General features: G+C 43.0%; 1 protein-coding gene across 5 annotated transcripts in view; it reads left to right on the top strand.

The window, feature by feature from the left end:
* The window catches only part of MPP6 (membrane palmitoylated protein 6), a 109,650-nt gene that overhangs the window by 24,910 nt on the left and 63,050 nt on the right, over window positions 1-21,690 (top strand). For 3 of the 5 annotated variants that reach the window (XM_025208089.1, XM_025208090.1, XM_025208086.1), the window contains exon 1: window positions 15,947-15,954. The exons of the other annotated variants lie outside the window; for them this stretch is intronic. The gene's annotated coding sequence lies outside the window, so the exon portion shown is untranslated. Of the gene's footprint in view, window positions 1-15,946; window positions 15,955-21,690 lie in introns of those variants that run through there. 5 annotated transcript variants of the gene reach the window in all.

The following is a 21,690-nucleotide window of genomic DNA, read 5'->3' as shown; positions in this document are numbered from 1 at the left end:
CCCCCCCCCCCCCGATTTGTGCAAGGGGTGAGCCTGTAGCAGGCAGCCTGGGCTAGGGGCTGTGCCACCTCTTCATGGTGGGGGGGGAACTGGGCTCCAAGCTGGAGGGGGCAGGGTGGGTGCTGGCGCTGGGAGGGGTGGCTACAGGGTAGACTATAGCCACCCCAAAATTCCCTGTAGCCACCCCTCCTAGCACCTCTCACCACCCTAGCTGAGCAGTGCCTGCCCCAGCCCCACTCCCTCCCTCAATGTGGGGGCCTTGATCTGCCTCTTCTATGCCCCTTCCCCACCACAGACTTAGATCCATAGATTGTAAGGGGCTGGAAGAGACCTCGCAAGATCATCGGGTCCAGCCCCCTGCACCAGGCAAGGAAGACAGCTGGGGTCAGGTGACCCCAGTGAGGAGACTGGAAAGTCGCCTCTTGAAGACTTCCAAGGTAGGTGATTGTACCACCTCTGGAGGGAGTTTATTCCACAGTCTGGACACCCTAACTGTGAAGAAGTTTTTCCTAGAGTTGAGTCCGAAACAGTCTTCCAGGAGTTTGTGGCCATTACTCCTGGTTTTCCCTAAGGGTGCCCTGGTGAACAGTTGTTCACTGAGCCCTTGATGTATTCCCTGGATATACCGGTAAGCTGCTACTAAGTCCCCTCTCGGCCTTCTCCTTTTTAGGCTGAGGAGACCTGAGTCCCTCAGCCTTTCCTCGTATAGCTTTCCTTGCAAGTCTCTGATCATACAGGAGGCTCTTCTCTGGACTCTCAAGCTTTTCCACGTCCTTGCTGAAGTGCGGCGCCCAGAACTGGATGGCAGTGCTGCGGTCTCACCAATGCTGAGTAAATCAGAAGAATCACTTCCTTGGTTTTGCTTGAAATGCATCAGTTGATGCATGCCAGAGTATTATTTGCCCTGCTGGCTACGGCTACGTACCAGCAGGATACTGCTCTGCATGCTACCCAGCTGCATTCCTGTAAATCGGCTATTGGATTAGTATCAGCTGATATGGCTGGTTAATAATCGGCCATCAGTAGCGGTCAAGAAAACCTTTTATCAGTGCTCCCCTAGTTTGGTGTATATCCTCTGCCATACCTAAATTTGTCATGGTTGTTGATGGCGGATGGATTATACTAGACATGATTGTTCATATACTTTCATGTACTCTGTTCATTCAGCACCAACAATAGTCCGAAACTGCCAATTCAAAGCAGTCCTTTTATGATTGCCTTGTATTTTTGTATGCTGTATTCAGTTTTACCATAGCCACTTTTAATAGCATTTTCTGGGGAAAATGAGGTTTCTGAAAAGTTCTGGCTTGTAATTTAATTACTGTTTGCAAAAGTCATTTTCAAATAAACCTCTCTCTTTCTTCTAAAAACCTAATGTTGATTCCTCTGTGTGTAGAAACGGACTCAGGACAGATTGGTGATACTTCAACACCATTTCACTTTGTAGCATAAATGTTTTTGGAACCCACAAATTTTGCCAACATAATGGCAGTTTAAAACTCTCTCAAGTTCCTTTCTTGCTTAGTAGCTTCAGCTGTTAAACATTAATTTCTCATCACAGAATCAAAGGACATTACTATTAGCTTCAATAGCAACCTCTTCAGATATTTATCTGGTACCTTTTCAAAAGGTAGTCTTCAGACCAGATACTGAGGCTTTGCATTTATTGTACATTGCCTACTACTGATATAACTATCTTTTTTTTTTTCTCCCAACTCCTTTTTGATAGTTTTGGACTGATTGTTCCAAAAGGAGTAATCCCCAGGAGTCTGACCCTACAAATGGATCCTTAAGAACAAGCCTTTGTTGCTGTCTGGGATAGGACCCCATTTTATGCTCCAGTCTTTCATGTAGACCTAGTTGTTAGGCTTCACATGCTTACTTAGGAAGCTGAATAGTGTCAAGTCACTGTCTGTAAACTTAGCATTTGAATAAACTACTTGGGTTTCAAGGCATACTTCTGGCTTTCTAATAATTTGTCTGGTGCACTTCCTTGATGTCATCTAGTCTACCTAGATTAGGGGTTCTCAACCTTTTTTCAGATTCAAAACACCCCTCCATCTCTCTTGTGGACTGAAAGGTATCCCATTTCAAAATCTAATCTATTACAGTGCTTATGTCCTTACAGGGGGGCTGGGCAGGCAGGAAGAAACTGCAACCTATGCTCATCTCCTTGCACCTCCCTCATCTACTTACACCATTACATATACCCTTTAAAGGATCCCTGGTTGTGAATCACTGACCTAGACCATGGCACCTGGTGTGGACCTCTTAACTCCTCACGAGTGCTTGCTTGCACATACTCTGCCAGTTTTGCCTAGGTTACCTATGTTGTGGGTATTTGGGGCATGGTCATTTGAGCTCTTTGCAGACAACAGGTAGCAAGGAACATAGGCTTACTGTAGAAAGCTAATTTTTAAAGACCTTGAAAAACAGGCCTTTTGAATATAAAATGTTGAAGGTGCATTAACTTGACCACATACTACCTTACATTTGGACAAGGCATTCTCTTGAAGTGCTTCAAATTTTGCTATGATATGCTGAAGTGCTCCAAATTTGACACACTTCATGAGTTTTAGCTTGGGAAAGGTGGTCAGGAGCAGTACTATTACTCTGGAGAGCAAGGAATGGCTGCCTACCACTTTTTGTCCTGCATTCCTTGGCTGGCCAATACTGGGAATTTCTGTTCATTCTGTCAGGCTTTTATTCCCTTACTTGAGTAGGTTTTGGCATGCTTTGTATCCTTTTCTAGATAATTTACCAGGTGGTAGGCCATGGCATGGCATTGCAGGGCACCATGACTGAGGCTGAAAGGTGCCTCTGAGATGTGCTACCTGTTCTGTACCACTAACAGCAGCATGCCCAACAACATGCAAGATCCTATGGAGGATAGCATCCTGGGGCACTTTGCAAATGTTATACTTGGCACTTCTGGGCAAGTTGATGATCACTGTGGCTGATGGAGACTGTAGTCCTGAGAATATGGGATCATGCACAGTGACTGCAGACCTTCAGGGTTAGCTGTACTGAGCTAGCCCCATGGTTTGAGCAACAGTCCATTAGCCCTAGAGGACCTTTCACTGTGGAAATGCTCAGGGCAGTCCCCATCTGCAAGCTAGCAAATCCTGGCAGGCTCTGATCTGTGGCCAGCCACTTTGACATGGGCAAGTCCACAGCAGGATCAGCCATGTGGTAGGGGTTCTGTGCCATCCAGAGGGAACTGATTCATGGTTATAATAGTAGAAGTATTAACCAAGTCTTTTGGTTTATCCTGGGGGAAAATGTCTTAAATGCTTAGGTGAAAGTAATTTGAGCTTAAGATCCTAGTTGCCTAACTCTTTAAAACGAGACAGCCTTTTTTTTAACCTAGGTTGTTGAAAATTTTTACCTCCTTTCAAGTTTTTAGAAGTCACACATCTCATCCTCCTCCCTATTTCATGTTCATAGACTGAAAGAGAAAAATGAACCTTCCTGGTTTTTCAGCTCGCAGTCACTTTCTCAGCTTTGAGTGAACCAGTCCAAATGAAGAAATTAGTCTTTCTACACCTTTTGTTGAAGCTGGACCCTGAAACAAAATAGTTAAAAGGGCACTCATGCTGAGTGTTGGTGCATTACTTTAAAGAAACATCCCTCCTACAGCAGATGTTTTATAATCAGTATTTAAATGATATAATTTTCCAAATGCAATTCTATAGGGAAAATATTTAAAAAATCATAATGGTCATCTTTTTACATTTAAAACTTTTTTCTTTTATCAATATAAAATAGCTCAAAAATAATTTTACAGTTTATAAAATCCTATTAAAAACTTTATTCTGCACAAGATACCTTTACCTAGCTTGTTTGTATTTTTGTTGACATTGCCCCTGCACTTCTGAAATAAGTTTTATTGCTCGATGTTAAAAATTGATAAATATTCCCAAAAAGTAGCACATCCATTAGATTTTGAACACACTTTTTTAACACTTAAGTCATCTACGCAAAAAACCTAATAGTATTGTCATAAATTTTAACTTTTACTAGCACTGCAGTATATGGTAGGCAATCCACAAGAATGGTTTACTAACCAATTGATCCAGATAACGATATGTACATGTCTGAGCAACCTTCAAGTTCATTGCCTTGTGAGAAGTCTCTCTTAACAATGTTGCTTCATTTGGGCTACCAGACTTTGCATCTTTGAGCGGTTTACCTTTAGCCTGTGTTCCTCTCTTTCCTAGTGGCCCAGGAAAATTTTTTGAAAGTATTCCCAAATAGGGTCTCTTTCTCCAGTTTCCTGGTCTTGAAATCAAGAGTTGTCTACATTCCACACAATGTTGTTCCTTTTCCTATGCTGTCTTGATCCCAGCATTGGTCCCTCCTATTGTGCACACTGCTCATTACTCTGCTCCCTCTCCTGCCTCCACACAAGAAATTAACAAACCAATCCTCCTTCTCCCTGTGACAACCTTCTCCCACCACACCCTTTTCCCTTCATCAAATTCCTCCACCCTTATCTCCCCCCAAAACAAAATAAATGAAACCTTTCTCCCTAACACCCATGTTTTCTACTACTATAACCCTCTGGTTTTGAGTGCTGCAGTATCTTAGTTGGAGACAGGGTAGAACACGTAAGTTAATGTTTCCACCTTTGTGCATATGCAGAGCGACCAAGAAAAGTCACTTAACTGAAGTACCAGAACGGTTCAGAAGCAGTATGAGTTGGTAGTTACTGAGCAGATAGTTCATGAGCTGCTAAATAAACCTTCATTATGGGTGCACAATCATAAATAGTCCCAATTCAAGAGCTGAGCTAATTGGAGCTCAAGTAGAGAGAACAAAACAGGAGTTTGATACTATACAGGTAGGTCCAGTGGATAATCCTGATCAAGGAGTACATACGATAGTGTCTGCTAGAGTCAGAGACCAGGTTCCAAAACCTGTGATGACTTTACTGATTCTTTGCATCCAGTTCTATAGAGCCTGCATCCCTGGCAAGGCTATGCCACTAGTGTATGAAATAGTGTGCCATATTTTTAAAGCTTGACCTCCAAAAGTTAGATGTTTACCTCCTCTTTCTTGTAGAGAAGAAAATCAGCCTTTAATCTGGCAGTTTTTAATAGAGGTTTGTTGACTCAACATATTTTATTTAAATAATATTGATAGATCATAATAAATTTATACCTTAGCCTTGCCTTAGCCTATGCTTTATTAAATTCAGATTTCATTGTAAACTGGCATATTAGAAATGTAAATTTAAATTAAATTTGAAAAAATCTGATTTTTTTTTTTGGTTGATTTATTTGATTGATTTTAATCCACCCTGGTCAGCAACAATCCCATTAGAAAAATGAATCCCTCGTTAAAAGTCCACTGGTGCCCCTTCAGTTAGGATGCTGAAGTTCATCCTTATTAAAGTCCTGAAAATCTCCAGGGGTTTCTTCAACATAAAGTAGAAAAAGTGAGGCGTGGTATTAGATTTCTTACCAAAAACAAAAGGGAAAAAGTTCCAATTTGTAAAAGATCACTTGGCATTCACTTTTGGTTTTGCAAATAAGGTTGACTGGCTCTCTGATCATATCCATATTATACTAGTTAAAATACTGTCACTTGGTTGACCATTTAGTCATACTGCCAGTTTTCAGTCAGGTCAAAAGACCCTTGCTTTTGAGATTGCTAATGATTTTACACACTTTCACTTTTGTATGAGCCGCTAACCCAAATGCAGATTTTTCTTCATTTTCAGTTGTCTACAGATAACAAATATGATTTCTCTATTTTCTGATTGGGTTTAGACCCTCTCAATTAGAGTATATAATTTATTTTTTTAATTTTCAAATTTTCAGTAAAAGATTATTGTGGTGTGTATATATGAGTTTTCAGAGCAGCAGCTTGGGAGACTGTTGAAGAGAGCTGCATTAAATCACCATGAGCAGTTTCTCTTTTCCTAAGAGGAGAGGTGTAAATTTACAATGTCAGTGTAGTCCTTCATCCATTGTTGAGGCATTTGTAGTTTGGGTTTCAAAGATCAAAGAAAACCAGCTGCCAAGGATGATGAATAAGTAATTATACAAGCCCTGAATAGGCGAATATGATTTTGTTAACATAAGTAGTTTATGAGATTGATAATAACATGTCATTTTATACAGTCACATCTCCAAATAAGTAAGACATAGTTTTGGTCTGCAGCATCCAGGTGATCATGCATTTAGTGTTCTCTAACTGCAGTCATACCTTGATATGGATTAGTGGCTCTTAAGACACCCATTAAGCATAATTTAACAATGATAACTTTTTGTTTTCTAAACAAACTAGAAACATGATTACTTATCACAATTGTTCAAAAAAATAGGGTATTTAAATAGACTTGTATAACTTTGGGTATTTTGGTACTTGTTTTGAGTAGTGTATTAAACTGGGTAAGTTGTGATAGGTACATTTATCTGGGTGACTAAATTAATGTGTGCTGGCAATGCTAGACAATGTTAGTTTGCAGCTATTAAGCTTAAGGGGACTCTGCATGAGAACAGGATTCCATTTCTCTGATTTGGTTTCCAGCATTGGGGCCTATGCCTGTATGTGAAAGGATGCTATATTTAAGTATGTATTTTCTTCAGATGTAATCATCTAGCACTTGCTATGAAATAAGTATAAAATGTGTAAACATGATGTTACCTGATTCTTTCACCTGATATCCAAGTGTTTTAATTTCAGGAGGTTATGAACAGCCTTTCTCTCCAAAACAGCAATCATCAAGGTCCAGGGATTTGGGAGGCCCTATGCTTTTGCTTTTGGGGCTATGGAATGAAAGTGCTACATGGAGAGTATTCTCAAAGGATCTAATTTTTATGTTGTATACTTACTGTACAGTGAAATCTGATTAATTATTCATTGAGAATATTTTATCACTGTGGTCTTATTAGTGTACTGAATTCCTACCAGAGATACATTGATTTGTACACAGAAAGCATTAGCTAATTCATCCTCTGTTTTAAGTGTAACTAGTCACTTCTAAATGTATACCTTTACTAAATTTAAATAGATGAATTTACCATGGCATTGGTTCCTGATAATTAGTCCATCTTAAAAGGTACTGACCTGTGCCCTCATAGCCTCTCTCTCTCAAATCAGCAGAGGTTTGCATAACATTGGACATTCTTCAGTTTTTCTTGGCTCAACAAGGTATAGATTATCAGCTGGTCCAGTTTGCAGAATTATCTGTTTTGATGAGAGTATGTAGGCATGTAAAGAGAGAAAATCTTTTGACCTGTTTATTTTGTTCCATTCTAAGCATGTCATTCTTGTATACAGAACATTTAATTGACAGTTTTTTACTAAAAAATTTAAGCTGTTAGTGCTCTATACAGCTTAGAATTGCTTGGAACTTTTGTAATATTTTTGTATATAAATGAAAATGTATTGGTGGTTTTGTTTTAAAGGATGTGAGGTTTTTATTAAATTATTTGGCTTTTAGCAAAATAACTGTTGAACAAGTAACACAGATTTAAAAAAAAAAACAAAAAACCAGACTGCCACTGAACAAGTGTGTGGACTTTGAAACACACTAACAAACATCATCAGAAAGTTTGACTTTGAACTGTATGTAAAAACAAATCAGCAAGGAACAGTTCAGACTTTACAACAGAGCAAGGCTATGTATACGAGTCACAAATGTATGTCGGTGTGGGTTTTCCAAATGCTAGCTTTCTTGTATGTGTTGCAATAGTGTTGGGGGGGAGCCTCTATTTGTGTTTGAAATATGCAAAGGTGGGGTCCCACAACTTTCTGCTCCCAGTATATTGTCACATGGAATAGAGTAGGGGCTCTGCAGCAATGTTTGTATGGAGAACTGCTATTTCCAATAAGTGTCCTTATTTGGTTGTACAGGATAGAGCTAAGCTTCGGTAGCGTCATACATTTCTGTAACAACATGCTTTCTAGCATACTTGTTTGTCTTTGCATTGGCTTTAGGAACTGTTAAGGTATGATCTTGTCCTTTTCAAAATTGTCCCTTGTCAAGCTACAATGTATTCCTAATCAGCTGTCACTCATTATCTTATGATGAGAACTTCCCTCCAGTATTCATCTTGGACCTTTTATGAGGGGCTGAAGGGAAGTGGCCCAGCAGTTCCTTTTTTATTTATTTTATTTGTCTGGGCTTTCAAATGGGTAAGTCTTGTCCTTGGACATCTTGGGCTCTAAAACTAGGAAGTGCCTATGGTGAACTGAGAAAATTAACTCATGATACTTACTTTAGTCTTCATGGCCACAATGATGAAATATTTCCTTAAATTTGGAATGCTGTTTATGTAGCTTCTTCCCATTTTTGGGTGAGCTTGTGATGGTAAATTATCTCTGCTTACTATTTGCTCTGCAAGTTCTACCTTGACCTTTTGGGTGAGATGACCTGTGCCCCGTAGAGATCCTTATCAGTGTCTTGGTTGACTTTGGGATAAGACTGAGACATTGGTAAGTTGAAGAAGTCTTGTAGCACATTGAGTAGGCTCCTGTTTTTTTACTGAAACACTGTCTGTTGTAGGGAGTGTTAGAACATTCCTTTACCTTTTTTTACAAAGAAAAATAATTAAAAAACTATATTGGCTATTCCATTTTGGGTAGGTTGTAATTTTGTATGGAATGCAAGTAGTATTTGCAGTCTTTAACGATGCTGCCTGGCATGAACTGTTTGTTCCATCTTGTTGCAACGAATAGATTAAATGATTCAGAGTTCTGTGGCAGAAGTATAGCTATAACTGCAACAGCTTTATGACTCATCTAGAGAGGTGCATGTCAAAGATGATAAATTATGTTGAAAGAAAAACATGCCTGCCTTAAAGGATTGCCATGCCTGTTGTACTGCCATTTTGGTCTTTCTAAATATTTATTTAAAAATTCATCATTCTTTTTTCAAACAAATTCTTCCCTAAGCCTGATGGGTAGTGTTTTTTTGTGTTTGGTTTTTTTTTTTGGGCCAAAGATTCTTCCACTGAAATACAGATTTGAGTGGGCCAAAACTCTATGAAAACTTGTACTGATTGTGGTGAACTCTTAAAGAAAAAGAAATGGTTATATTTCATAACTTTATAAATGGAACATTTTGCTTTTTCTATTCAAAATAATATTTCATTTTGCAGTTTATTGTGTGTTTGCTGAAGAGTATTAAAAGTTTGGTGTCATTTTGATTCCAAAATGGCACCTTTCATTTTGTATTGAACACGGTATTATTGGACCTAAAATTTTCAGGGATTTTTTTTTTTTTTTTTTTTTTTTGATTTGCAGAAAAGAATCGGAAGAATCATGGTTTGTGGTTTGCTCAAATTTGTTCTTTAAGGATGTGTCAGTCCAGACAGTGAGCTGGCACAGCTGAAGTGTTGGTGGGCAGGGGGGGCCTTCTTTGCCTAGGGAAGTATTGAACTTCACATTTGAATAGGGCCTGTTTTTACTAGCCCACCCTGTATGGCTCCAGAACTGGGGTTTTGTTTAAGTTGGTTAACTGTGGATCATTTCTAGGGAGGATTGCAAAGAAGGCTAACAGCAAATTGGGCTGCATTAGTAGGAGCATTGCCAACAGACTGAGGGAAGTAATTATTCCCCCCTATTCAGCACTGGTGAGGCCAGAATGGGAGTACTATCTCCAGTTTTTGGCTTCCCACTGCAGAAAGGATGTGGACAAATTGGAGAGAGTCCAGCAGAGGGCAGTGAAAAATGGTGAGGGGGGCTGGGACACATGACTTATGAGGAGAGGCTGAAGGAACTGGCTTATTTAGTCTGGAGAAAAGAAGACTGAGAGGGGATTTTAATAGCAGCTTTCAACTACCTGAAGGGTGGTTCCAAAGAGGAAGGAGCTAGACTGTTCTCACTGGTGACAGATAGCAGGACAAGGAGCAATAGTCTCAAGTCGCATCAGGGAAAGTTTTAGGTTAGGCACAAGGAAGAAATTTCTTATGAGAGAGGTAGTAAAGCATTGGAAGAGGTTACCCTGAGAGGTTATGGCATCTCCATCCTTAAAGGTTTTTAGGATCTGGGTAGACAAAGCTTTGGCTGGGATGGTCTTGCTTTGAGCAGGGGGTTGGGCTAGATGAACCTCCAGAGGTTTCTTTTAACCCTAATTTTCTATAATTGTATGACCTGCAGGCAAAAACATAACATGAAATACTCCACATTCAAATTATCTTAACTAAATGCTGAAATACCTGCCTTTAAACCTTTTAATCTCTTCAAAGGTTTTTTGTCTATTATTTTGCTACTTAAAGAACAGTCTGTTGGTGTTCCATAGACTTTAAAAAATATCCCCAAGCTATCATCTAAATTACTTGTTGGAGCAATTGTCTAACATCTTTCTCAAGTATACAAGCTTGTGTAACGTCTCTCCCAGCTATACAGTTGGTCTGCTAAAAGATGGTACCAAACCCTCCTCCACCGAAAAACAAACAAATTTAAAAAAACAAAACAAGCCTATTTCTTGCATGTTTCTACAGCAACATTCTAGCCTTATCTAAATTAGTGCTCCATGTATTTTGGCCACCCATAAACAACGAGGATTCAGATGGTTTGGTGAGGTATCACCTTGCTTGCTTGACTTGTGGTAAGGTGGCAATGTTTGATCATCTGTTTTTGTAGTTTGTGCGTTTGAGTTGGTGGTTCTTCTTTCTCCATGGAAAAATAGTTAAGATTCATATCTTACTCCATATGGTCTGTTATTGAAATGAATGTGTATTTTATTTATATGCTGTATAGCATATCAAGTTAACAAGAACTTTAACTTTTGGTTAAAATTGTCAAGTGACTGAAGGGAGTGAAGTACCCCACTGAACATCTGGGTCTTTTGGGAAATTGGTTATTGATCTCAACACCTAAATAGCTTTGTCTTGAAGTAGTTCATAATCGTTTTTGGAATTAAATTGCTGTCCTCATCATATTTTGTTTTATAGCAAACTGGTAAATATTGCATCAGTTTTGCTGTTCATTTCATTGTGGTTACAGTCCCTGATGCTGAGGTGGTAAACCAGTGTTTATTCTAGGTTACAGAAGACATGGGAAACTTGAAGTATTAATCTGCTTTTAGTAAATTATTAAATGCCCAGGTTTAGTTAGTAAACTGCTTATGGAGCAGATACTACACAATCAGTAGACCTGACTAAGTATTTTCACTCATACATAAAATGTGGTTTGAATCGATGCGTTATAAACAAAAGAATTATCATGCTCCCTACACTGCTTAAAAACAAAACACCAGCCCCTGGAAAAAAAGTCGAAACAACAACAAAAACCCAAACAAACATATTTTGTGTTCATGCTCTGATGATTGATTCTAAAAGTTCTCAACGAAGTAACTCCTGTGTGGCTGTTACCAGTATAGCTTTACTTTTCTTCCTCAAAGAGCCATAAATATTCCAAATAGTTTATATGTGGGGTAAAATTATACCTGAAACAAAACAATACTACTATACAGATGACCATGTTGGCACCTGGAAAGCCAGCCGGTGTGCGATCATCTATTCTGTTCCTTAAGGGTGTCATAGAGGGACATTGGTTCCACTGTTACAGTGCTGGAACAGATGGTCCTGCAATGGCACCCTTAATGGCCACATTGGCTAGTGTTGCTAGCCTTGGCCATTTTCATGGGGCGTAGGTCAAGCTACACAAGTGTGGCTAAGCAGAAAGGCCCAAAGACTGTTTCTGAGTGACTGTAGCGTGAACCTTTGCAGATGTCAGCTAGTTTGGTCAGCAAAGTAAAGGAAGTCATTCACATGTCTAACTAAACACAACTAAATAAAGCACATGGCCTGAAAGGAGACATTATAAGGGAAGATCATACATTAAATAATTCAAATACTCTGTATCGGAGCCTTATCTTAAAATATTAGTGGTAATGATTGATGTAACCAAATGTATTGGATGTTATTTTGACACTTAGATAATTTATAAAAACAAAACAGCCTTGTCAGAGAAAACCATAAACCAAGATAAAGAAGAAACAGGCCAGTATTGAACAGCATTCCACAACAGGGAATGGAGATAAGAAAACCTTCCCTTTTACTTTCCCAAGGATATAAATTCCCGTTAATTGACACCTTCCAAGTCCATTAGAGATCTGGTTCAGTCCAGTTCCAAAAATTTCAGTGAAACAAATACATTTAAAACCAATCGGAGATCATTTGTTAGACTACTAGAACCGGCCATCTATAAATATTGGGTATAGGCTGGAGGGAAATTTGGAGAACTCGGCAAATTCAAGAAGACCTGCTGCCAATTTGCATGCCACCCTCCTCTCACCTCCAGTCTCCCCAGCCAGTATAGGTGAGAATCTGTGTTGTGCTGTCATGGGTAGCCAGGTAGATTTTTGGGGTAATTGTTTGTTTTCATGTTTTAAAGTGCAAGCAAATAAAAGGTTGCTTCTGCCTCTTTTACCAGTAGCCTATCCACAAGGTTACCTATAATCTAGGTAACACTACTTGGAGTACTTTGCAGACAACCTGGCTAGCCAAGCTGCCATGCTGGAGTCTTCTACTCCAGTACAGTGGCAGCAGAATGGCAGGGTTATCCCATATGAGGAAGGACTGCAGTGCCTGGTGACCCAGGTAGTCACAATCTTGCAGTTTCCTATGATGTCCCTGGCCTCCTTCCTTATGAAGTCCTAGGAGATCAGGAACCCTAGAAGCCTTGTGATATTTTGAGGTTTCTAGACTCTGGCTCTAGAGCAAGGAGCTATTATGCTCTAAGTTAGTCCACGTTGACAAGTCATCACTACCAGGAAGGAGCCCACAAGGTAGGTTGGCAGGAAACCATAAGTGTTGGATGATGCACTTAAGTGTGGAAGTTAAAATAAATAAATGACGTTTAAAATCTATTCTACTTTTTATTTTAATTAACATTGCAACTCAATTTAAAATTGTCTGAGGCTAGGTTTTGGGGGTTTTTTTGTTTGGTTTGGTTTGGGTTTTTTTGTAATTTAGAAGACGGCAATATGTTTCATTTTTCCAAAATGCAAATTAGCAAAGTACATTCAGCTCTCACCTTTTTAGGAGAGTTCAAATCTGAAGTGATACCTGCACATCAGGTTGTGAATATAACCACCCACTTTCTCCTTCCCCACATACCTGAAAAAACTTTAGGAGTACTTGAGGTTTGAACTGTTACAGTCATGCTTATTTGGATCCAGGATTTTGGCTCTACATGCCACATAAAGTTTGAATCCAGAATTGCAGTTCAGATCTGGCATTTGAGTAAGGGCCTGTCTTTTAAACCTGTAGATAGTTGACTAAAAATTATATGGATTGACATGAAACTTTGGGCTGAAGACAATAAAGTAAGCCTTGGACCAAGTTATCTTTGGTATAGAGAATTCTTTTCTTTATTATTTCAGTATTTCTAGTGCATTCAATCCTTGGGGTCCTTTCCTCAGTTACGTAATTCTCTTAAGGGCATTCTCTAAGAGCAGTAATGATTCATGGATTTATGTTCAGGAATATTTCTGTTTCACCTAACACTGACTCTGAACGTGAAGATGTGATGTCAATTTATATACTTGATTGACTTATAATCAAAACAATACAGTAGTCTTTCTTCTGTTAGCCAGTTTTTCATCTTGAGGTTATAGCCCTAGGCATTAGGATTTTAGGCCTGTCTGGAATATTTCTAACACCTGCATGTTAAAAGCTTGAGTTCTAGGAGTTGGTGCCACTCAAGTACTAAAAAGAGTACTGTTTCTAAAAATATCATCAAAGAACTGTGCTAGACAATTCTGCTAAACATGGTACATCATGAAGCAAGTTTTTATCTGCAAGCTTTCTTCCTTTTGTTTTTGAAATATAGTAGCATCAGATAATATAATTTTTACTACAGTATAGAAGGCCATACCTGGTTATAGTCTTTTCCTTCCTTTCATCCAGTCAGGAGACTTCTGTCTGTCTTATGCTTTGTAGGGTTTTCCCTCAGATTATATGTAACTTAATTTTCTTGTGTCTAATATGCAACTTCCATGTTTTACTCTGAACACTACTAGATGGAGTTTTGTCAGATTAGGACGCGGGGGGAGGTTGTGCAAAATGAGGCTTGCAGGCTGGATCTAGCCTGCCAAAGGATCTTGTCCGGCTTGTGGCAGGTCCCTCAGCCCTGCCCACCCCAGTGGCCGGGGGAGGGCGGCGTGGAGGAGGAGGGAGCCTGGGCCATAGCACATGCAGCCAGTCCCATTGTTTCTGCACATGCAGTGCTGAGGTGTGGCAGCTGGACTCATTTCCTGGCAGCCCTGATGGCACAGCTCCTTTCAACTGCTGTGGCTGCCAGACATGGCCCTGCTGCCTGGGCACCCTGGTCCATCTACCCTGAACCCGCTGCTGGGGGTGGAAACTATGTGGGCAGGGTGTGTGGCTGAGTTGGGGCTACAGGACAGTGGGGAGCAGCATACAGAAGTAGGACAAGCAGCCAGAGCCAGGATCATGGGGTGGTGACAGCATGGGGCTGGGGCCTGGGCCAAAGCTGCGATCTGCTGCCAGCACATACCTGTAGCAGGTGCCAGTTCTGTGGGCAGGGGGTGTGTGGGGAGCAGATCTCAGCTCTGCCCCAGGCCCTGACCCTGTGCTAGTACTGTCCAGTGATTCTGGGGTCCCCATGGAGACTGTCCAGGACCTACACAGGCAGGGTCACAGGTGGATGGGGAGCTGTCTGAGAGCAGGATGAGCAGGTGGGGCTAGGGCTGGGATCTTGGGACAGTGATAGCATGGAGCCAGGGCCCTAGGGCAAAGCCATGATCTACTCCCCACGTGCCCTTGCCCATGGAACCAGCACCTGTTGCAGGGACATGCGGGCAGCAGATTGTGGCTGTGCTTCAGGCCCCTGCCCTATGCTGTCACTGCCCCAAGATCCCAGCCCTGCCCACCCGTCCTGTTCCCAGGTGCAGCTTCCTGCCTGCCTGTTGCCTCATCCTGGCCATGCACCCTGCCTGCATAGGTCATAACCAGTCTCCATAGAGATCCTGGGATTGTGGGGTGGTGATAGCGCATGGCTGGAGCCTGGGGCAAAGCTGCAATCCGCTCCCTGCACTGCCGGGCAGTCAGGGTGGTACCTCGCCATGGCAGCATGAGACTGAACCAGCAGTGGCACTGAGCCTCCCTATTCTGCTCTGCCACAGAGGTCCCAGGAAGAAGGCAGCAGGGGAGGGAGCCCTGAGCTCACAGCAAGCAGCCTGTATCCACGCCCCCACACCTAAGGCTTGGGCACTGCTGGCGGGGGCAGGGGGTTGTGGGTCCTGATCCCTTAGCCCTGGCAGCTAAGGCTCCCACCAGCAGGGCAGTGAGCAAGCAGGGGGCTGTGGGTGAGGAGTAAGGGGCACCTGAGAAGGGTGGGGGACTGTGGGTTGGGAGTGAGGGGCACCAGCAGGACTGGGGGATGGGAGGCTGGGGGAGTGAGGGGCACTAGCAGTGCCAGGAGGCTGCACGTTGGGAGTGAGGGGCAATGGCAGGACCAGGGCACTGGCATATCACAGCTGCTCAGTGCCGTGAAACAACAGGGGGGACAGCTGCAGCTGGACCTGTGTCTTGGTGAATGAAGGGGGAGCTCTAATTTTCCATGAAGATTTTAGGTTTTATGAAACACCAAAATATATAGGTATTTAGAATTTATTTTATTATAATGACTGAGGCACTGGTAGGTTTCCAAATTGCTTTAAAATTGTAAATATATCAATTTCTCATTGTGTCCAACTGATACCTATATATAGAGAGTGGCATTTAATTTTAATCCTGGAAAAACATGGATGTGGGGTTGGGGAGGAGGGTCCCCTTTAAATGGGAGAATTTGTGATTTTTAAACAGAGAAAATGAGGATCCTTGGTAATAAGGAAAAACAGAAGATAGGATAGGGAAAACAGGAAACAAGGAAGGATCTTGTCTCCGTGCTCCTGGTTTATTGATAAATGGCCAAACATCTGACTGGGTATTTATTTCCTTTTATTTTTTCCCCAGAACTTTAGTCCTGGTACTCAATCAACTTGCCTTCTCCAAAAGCATCATTCTATTGTGACATCATTCCTGAAGATTTAAGCCTCCGCTATCTGAGGACAGCAATTTCAGACGAGACTTGTCCTCACAGCAGCATCTGATGAACTAAAAGATGTTCATAAAGCATGCTTTATTACTTGCTGGCCCTCTGATAACAGCATTAAGTAGAGGTGCACCAATACATTGGTTCATAGTTTCATAGTTTCTAGGGTTGGAAGTGACCTGAACAGATCATCAACGAGTGCTGGGATCATAATACCCCAGCCAGATACCTATCCAACCTCCTCTTGAAGACCCCCAAGGTAGGGGAGAGCACCACCTCCCTTGGGAGCCCATTCCAGAGCTTGGCAGCCCTAAACATAAAGTAATGCCTCTTGATATCAACCCTGAACCTGCTCTCAATCAATTTGTGGACATTATTCCTTTTTATCCCAGGTGGTGCCCAGGGGAACAGAGCCTCACCTGTCTTCCACTGGTCCCCCCAGTGAGATTTATAGATGGCCATCAGATCCCTCCTCAGTCTTCTCTTGTGGACGCTGAATAGATTCGGGCCCTTTAGTCTATCTTTGTAGGGCCTGGCCTGCTGCCCCCTGACCATGCAAGTGGCCCTCCTCTGAACCCTCTCAAGGTTAGCCACAGCCCTCTTGAAGTGCGGCACCCAGAACTGAACACAGTACTCCAACTGCGGCCTGACCAGCGCTGCATAGAGGGGAAGGATCATCTCCCTGGACCTGCTTGTGATGCATGTGTAGATGCATGACAAGTTGCAGTTAGCCTTACTGACCGCTTCCTCGCATTGGTGGCTCATGTCCATCCTGGAGTCAACAATGACTCCAAGATCCCTTTCAGCCACTGTGGTGTTGAGAAGGGAGTTCCCCAGCCTATAGGTATGTTGCAGGTTCCTTCTCCCTAGTTGCAGCACCTTGCACTTGTCTGTGTTGAATTCCATTCTATTCTCATCCGCTCACCTCTGTAACCTGTCTAGATCTAGTTGGATTCTGTCCCTCCCCTCCAGTGTGCCCACTTCTCCCCAAGTCTGTGTCATCAGCGAATTTGGACAGCGTGCTTTCCATGCCCACCTCCATGTTGCTGATAAAGATGTTGAATAGCACAGGCCTGAGGACCAAGCCCTGGGGAACTCCACTGCCCACATCCCTCCAGCTCGAAAATGACCCATCCACCACCACTCTGGGTGTGACTGTCAAGCCAATTTGCCACCCATCAGACTGTGTAGGCATCAATGCCACAGTTGCCTAGGTTTTTTTATGAGAATGGGGTGAGAAACAGTGTCAAAGGCTTTCTTGAAGTCCAGGTAGATGATATCCACCTCAGTGCCCACATCCAAGGACTTGGTGACCTGGTCATAAAAGAAAACAAGGTTAGTTGGGCAGGATCTGCCTGCAGTGAACCTGTGTTAGTTGCCCCTGAGCATTACCTCCCATGCTGGGCCCCCGCAGATGTGTTCCTTTATAATTTTCTCAAAGGTCTTCCCAAGGACCGAGGTGAGACTGGTCTATAGTTACTCAGGTCCTCCTTTCTCCCCTTCTTGTAAATGGGAACCACATTGGCCCCTTTCCAGTCCTCTGGGACCTGGCCAGAGCCCCATGAGTGCTCATGCAGCTGTGCCAGGGGCCCTGCTATGACCTCCAATTCCCTCAGTACCCTCAGATGTAGAGCATCCGGACCGGCGATTTAAACATGTCCAGCCCCTCCAAAAGTTCCTGAACTAGATTGTCCCTGACCCTAGGCATGGCGTCGTGTCCCCTGAGCCTGTCCATAATCCTAGCGGGGGAGTTGTCCCAGCCCCTGCTTAGAAATATGGAGGCAAAATGTCATATCAGCACCTATTTAAAAACAAAATTGACATTGTCAGCAATCGGCTTTTTTTGGCTCATGTGGCCAATAATGTTGCTGATAAATGCTGTGTACATGCATGCAGCCTGGCAACTTGAAAAGCAGCGTCTGGCTGGTAAGTCTGTTGTGGGGGGAAAAGGGGTGGGGGGGAGGCAGATCAAGGCCCCTGCGGTGAGTGAGGGAGTGGGGCTGGGGCAGAGACAGGCACTGCCCAGCTGGGGCAGGGCATGGGATGGAGCTGAGTGGTTCGTCCAGGGGGTACAGTGGGGTGAGGGGGCTCCCAGCACTGGTGCAACCTGGGGAAGGCGTGGAGGGACACGTTCCCCCTGGACCTGTGTGCAGGGTGAGGGTGGCCTGCCACTGGGGATGGGGGGTGGCCCGGGCTTTTCTTGGTGGGGAGCTGGGCCAGGGCTGCGTTCAGGGCAGGTGGTGGCAGTACTGGAAGGGGTGTTTGGGGAGAGAGCTATGGTGAATTCTGGGGTGACTGCATCCCTTCCCAGCTACAGCCCTGTTTGCAGCCCCAGCCCAACCCCCAGCTGAGAAGAGCCCAGCACTGCTCCTGGCCCCAGCTTGCAGTCGGCACCTGCCCTCACCCTGTGCACAGATCTGGTGGGCACATGCCCCTCTGCCTCCCCAGGGTGTGCTAGGAGCAGGAGCTGCTTGTAGCTCCATACTGCGCCTCACCCCGGCTGAGCAGCGCCTACCCCCGCCCCCACTCCCTTCCTTACTGCTGGGGCCTCAATCTGCCCCACCCCATGCCCCTTCCCTCTCCCCACCCCTTTTCCCACTCGGGCTTACCAGCCAGATGCTGCTCTCCAAGCTGCTGAACTGCATAATGGCAATCGGATTAGTATTGGCCGACATGGTTCATTAATAGTCAACCACCAGTATCAGCCCAAAAAATCTTTATCGGTACACCCCTAGCGTTAACAAGTTTTGTCTATCTGGTAGTAGTTTAAGAAAACAGATACTATTGGTAATTAAGCTATTGATAAGTAGCCGCAATAGCTGGCAATTTGCAACTTTGGGGATCAATAAAAATTACACAACTTAATTTCTCAAAGATAGAAAAAGACTGCAATTAAAAAAAGGGAGAATGAATCATCTTTAGATATTTACACAGATGCTTCAACTGCTAGGAGTCTGGTGTGAAGAAAACGTGCTAGGAGTTTGGTGCAAAAGGGAGTTTGGTGTCAGGACGAATAAGAAACTGGATAACTTCTAAAGTTAATCTGCCTTCCTGGACATACATTGCATTATCTTGTGCCTTGTAGAGAACAGAACAATAAGCAGTATTGATACTTTGCCATAACACTGAGCACCTAAAATACCAAATATTATAAACATAACATATTTTACTATAGAGTTCGTTAGTTTAAGAGTGAAGTTTAAGGAGACTCCTATTTTTTCATAGGAGAATATGTGATGTCACTAAATCTTTTTGAAGTGTAGGGGTTGGATCTAACACTAATGTAAATTGCAGCTGATCCAAATAAAAAGATGACATAAGCAAACCTTCACTGTGAAGGCAGTCTCTTAGAAGGATAGCTCTCTATGTTTGGATCCGATTCTTACTCTGGTTGATGATGAATGTTCTCTGAGAATAGCTGAGATCTCAATTTTTTTCCTGTCTTGGCTGAACAAGGAATAACCTACACGCTCTCCAATGCATCGTCAGAACACAGATTCAAACCCAATTGGGTCAAGAGCCAAGGCAAAATAGTAGCTGACCCAGCATTAGAGATTTCTATTTGGGGAACAATATTATTCTAAGGAAATGGAAGAGCAAGCGATTCATCTTTTTAGTACATTGTTTTCCTTCTACAGCAGATTCTGAAAAGTAATTTTCTCTTCCAAGCTTTTCATTTTCAGGATTTGATCAAGGCAGCAAACTGGACCTAAGCAAATAATTTGCGCCATCATCATGACAAGAAGCTTGAGTAAAGGGATCATAAACAACATGCAGATCTAATGAAATTACTGCTGCTGCTTTTTTCTCTCATTAAGTGAATCTTTAGAGTCTTCTATTTCCATACTTATTCCAAGAGTGATCCTTTAAGCTCTAATATAGGAGAATCTGAGGACTGGCTTCACTGAGGGGCAGTTTCCATTTATGATTATTATCTGCAAGCTTCAGCTCCCTTCTATGTAACTTTTTAAAAGGCTGCTTTGATAAGGGTAACACAGCTAATCATGATACTTTCTTTTCTACATGTAACTGGCACCAAAGCTGGTCTATACTGCATCTTGGAACAAGTTATTGCCAGATCTAGTAGGCTCAGCTGCTAGCATCTCCTGGAAAAGCATGGCTTGTTAAACATATCTCTTTCCATCTCCTGTTCTAAGCCCCTATGCATGCTTGTCTGATGCTGAAAACACTGAAATGCAGGAAGCATCTTTTAAGAACTGGCTTTATTTATTTATTTATTTATTTTTTAATTTTTTATTTATGGCTCGGCCTGTTGGTCTTATTACATTTTTGCACTATGCTCTCTAAAAATAAAATTAATGAGTCTGGGGCCTAGGGCAAAGCCACACATCCCTGTTCCATGGGCAGGGGCATGTGGGGCTTTGCCCCAGGCTGCAGCCCTATGCTGTCACCACCCAGCAATCCTGGGGTCTCTAAGGAGACTGGCCAGGACCTGTGTGGCCAGGCAAACAGGATAGGATCACACGTAGGCAGGGAGCTGCATCTGGGAGTGGAATGCATAGGGCTGGGGCTGGTATCTTGGGGTAGTGACAGCATAGGGCCACAATCTGCTCTCTGTATGCCCCTGTCGTGGAAACACACTCAGCATACTTTTGGGTCAGGTCAGCAGAAGCTTTTATTCAAAAGAAACTACAGCTGTAGGGGGGATTCCAAAGTGACATGGATTTCCCAAGCACTTGGAAGGGGCCCCCCCCAAGAGCAAAATCAGGAGGCTTATATACTTTTTAACAGTTGCTTACAACTCACGTGATCATATAGTGAAATTAGCATGAAAAGCAGCTATAATATTACTTCATTATTTCTTTGCTGTAATCAGGATGGGAACTAATGGGGGAGGCGAGGTTAGTTCACAAACCTCCTTCTTGCACCTGGAAATCAGATTTGTACATACTTTTTTGCTATCTTCAAGGCCACGGTGAGCGAAGCAGTTGCAGAGGAGTTACAAAGAACAAACACTTTCTCTTATCTGTTCTACTATACAGAGCCAGCAATTCTCCACAAAGCGGTTATGTCATCTTATAACTAAAATAATCAAAGTTTAAGACATATATTATTTCTGATTCTACACCCCTGTCTGCAGAACCAGCGCCCATCATGGGGACATGTGGGCAGTGGATTCTGGCTTTGCCCCAGGCACTGACCATGTGCTATCACCACCTCAAGATCCCAGCCCCACCTGCCTGCCCATCATGCTCCCTACACACAGCTCCCTGCCTGTCTGTGGCCCTATCCCTTCCACCGGGCCACGTAACCTGCCCTCACAGGTTCTGGCTAGTCTCCAGAGTGCTCAAAAGCCCCCCTGGATCACCAAAGACATTCAGGAACACCTGAAAGCCAAAAAGGAGGCATACACCCAGTGGAAGGGAGGGGCTGTCACCAAAGAGGAGTATACCTCCATCGCTGGAGTCTGTAGGGGAGCTGTTAGGAAAGCTAAGGCTGATACAGAACTAGGGCTAGGATCAAGGACAACACAAAGTCCTTTTTCAAATACATAGGGAGTATGAAGGCGGCACTGGGTAACGTGGGGCCCCTACAGGATACGCTTGGCAATCTGGTGGTTGCACCAGAGGAAAAAGACCTTTTAAACAATTTCTTTGCCTCCATTTTCTTGTGCAGGGACCAGGACTTCCCCACCAGGATTCAGGACAG

Source organism: Alligator sinensis, unplaced genomic scaffold, assembly GCF_000455745.1.
Source record: "Alligator sinensis unplaced genomic scaffold, ASM45574v1 scaffold978_1, whole genome shotgun sequence".
Classification (NCBI taxonomy): domain Eukaryota; kingdom Metazoa; phylum Chordata; order Crocodylia; family Alligatoridae; genus Alligator; species Alligator sinensis.
The sequence above is the reverse complement of the archived record's forward strand: the minus strand, read 5'-3'. Positions and strand labels throughout refer to the sequence as shown.